The sequence below is a fragment of the Vespa mandarinia genome, chromosome 16, assembly GCF_050613455.1.
Source record: "Vespa mandarinia isolate Hongniang chromosome 16, ASM5061345v1, whole genome shotgun sequence".
Lineage (NCBI taxonomy): Eukaryota > Metazoa > Arthropoda > Insecta > Hymenoptera > Vespidae > Vespa > Vespa mandarinia.
This window is the reverse complement of record NC_140825.1, coordinates 2,437,501-2,440,000: the sequence shown is the minus strand read 5'-3', so window position 1 is coordinate 2,440,000 and position 2,500 is coordinate 2,437,501. Positions and strand designations below refer to the sequence as shown.

At 28.5% G+C, this 2,500-nt stretch overlaps 1 protein-coding gene across 4 annotated transcripts in view; it reads right to left on the bottom strand.

The window, feature by feature from the left end:
• Window positions 1-2,297: 2,297 nt before the first annotated feature.
• Window positions 2,298-2,500, bottom strand: part of sm (heterogeneous nuclear ribonucleoprotein L) — a 106,926-nt gene continuing 106,723 nt past the window's right edge. For all 4 annotated transcript variants that reach the window (XM_035867500.2, XM_035867497.2, XM_035867499.2 and 1 more), the window contains one exon: window positions 2,298-2,500. This exon is cut by the window's right edge and continues 3,887 nt beyond it. The gene's annotated coding sequence lies outside the window, so the exon portion shown is untranslated.

Sequence of the window (2,500 nt, the reverse complement as noted above, 5' to 3'; positions counted from 1 at the left end):
TTATATTGAATTATATCATATAATATCATATCATATTATACTATATTATATTATGTTATATTATATTATATTATATTATATTATATTATATTATATTATATTATATTATATTATTTTAGGTCGCGATCCCGTGGTGACTTCGTAAAAATTATTGTTTTCGAAGAATTAACATTAGCGGATCATTAAAAATCGATCGTGACATGCGCGCTATCGCTCATCCGTTTTCTGCGTTTTACAAAAAAAAAAAAAAAAAAAAAATTACAAAAAAGAAAAATAAATAAAAAGTATAAAGGAAGACAGGAAAAGGAAATTTTATTTATAATATTCATATTTTTATCTAACGTTACGCGTTCAATTCTTTTCTTGTACCTTTTTCTTTTTTATTTCCTTTTTCGTTTCAACCATTCTATTTCCTTATTCCTTTATAATTTAAAATATATATAATTCGGAGGAACGTAGCGCGCATTTCGATTTAAATGGCATTTATTAACATTCGCGTTATATATATATATATATATATATATATATATATATATTTTTACATCTACAAAAAAAAGAATATTATGATATGGTTATACATCCTAATCAGTTAAAAATTTGTCTTATGATGTTATGTCTTAGGTCCTGTTCATTCTTTCATTTTCATTCAAATTTTCTATCTTTCTCTCTCACACATACACACACACATACTCATTTACTCATTTCCTCTCTTTCTCTCTCTCTCTCTCTCTCTCTCTCTCTCTCTCTCTCTCTCTCTCTCTCTCTCTCTAAAAATGAAATTTCTCGTTAGATAAAACATGCGAACGCGTCGATTTCAGAATCTTATTTTATTTATTAATCGCCATTATTTAACGTACGCATACGCAAAAACGAATCTAATATACTCGTTACCAACACAATTACACATCTCTCTCTCTCTCTCTTTCTCTCTCTATCCATCTATTTAACTATCTATCTATCTATCTATCTCTCTTTTCTTTCTCGCTTATAAACATTAATAATAGTAAAAATACGATGAGAATGTGATGTAAAAGCGGCGATACTTATTCTTCTTTTTTTTTTTTTTTGTTTTCTTTTTGTAAACAGTTCCCTCGAGATGAGCGATTGGCTTCATTTCTATATGTTAGAAATGATTATTTTCTTTTTCTCTTGTTTCCCTTTCATCCTCTCTTTCAGTCTCTCCCCCTGCCCCCCCCTCACTCATTTTCTCTCCCTCTTATAATTCTTCAATTTTTTGTTTATTTCTTTCTATTATCTAAGAGCTAAATAAACGCAATCGCTTACAGGAAAATCCTATTTAAATAACGAACGTATAAAGCAGAGATATCGCGCAACTCTCTCTTTTCTCGGGTGCTCATCCTTCTATTTTATTATTTTTTATTAATTTTCTTTTTCTTTTTTTTTTTTTTCGCTTAGTACCATTCTTTCTAAATCAATAGAATATATAATTATTATTATTATTAATTATTATTATTATTATTATTATTACTATTATTAATTATTATTATTAATTATTATTATTAATTATTATTATTTATTATTATTATTAATTATTAATCATTATTAATTATTATTAATATATTCATGGGTTTCGTGTGTTTACACGAACATTGAGCGTCGCTGGCAGGTTGCTCGCACGATTCGCCATTAAATTAAATCATTGGAGATCTGTATTTCCCTTCGTTATCTTTCGAAGTCACGAAATAATCATTCTATTTTCACTCTCTCTCTCTTTCTCTCTCTCTCTCTTGGTTTTTTTTTCTCTTTTTTTTTTGTCGAGTCGTATTCTAAAATAGATCGGAATATGTATTGTATGTACGTATGTATTGTTTCGAGGCGAGCTTCGCGACAACATAAATCGTCCATGTAAACACACACGCACATTCACACTCACACACTCGCACACAAGAAATTCAGTTTAAATCTCACGTATTACGTGCACATATCGCACGTTATATTTATTAATAAACTATTTTATATATATATATATATATATATATATATACACATACATACGTTTATATACATATATGTATATGTATGTAATATATATATATACATAAACATATATATATATATATATGTATATAGTACGTTATTCTTCAATTAATCAGCAAGGATCACTTCTTTCGTGTCTTATTTACCAAGCCTCTTAATGGTATACAACTTATTCTCTAGTTGTATTGTAACAAATATTGCCTCGAATATAAACTTTTCTTAATTAAGTTATATATCTCGTGTTTTCTTTTCTTTTCCTTTTTTTTTGTTTGTTTGTTTAGGTTCTCTCTCTCTCTCTCTCTCTCTCTCTCTCTCTCTCTCTCTCTCTCTCTCTCTCTCTCTCTTTCTCTATTTCTACCTCTATCTTTCTCAATCACTTTTTTCTCTTTCGCTCACATTTCATACTCTCGCTCTCTCTCTTTCTCTCTCATACTCACGGGCATTCGCACCATCTTTCTCTCTCTCTATCTCTCTTTCTCTCTCTCGTTTTCTCTTTTCACCT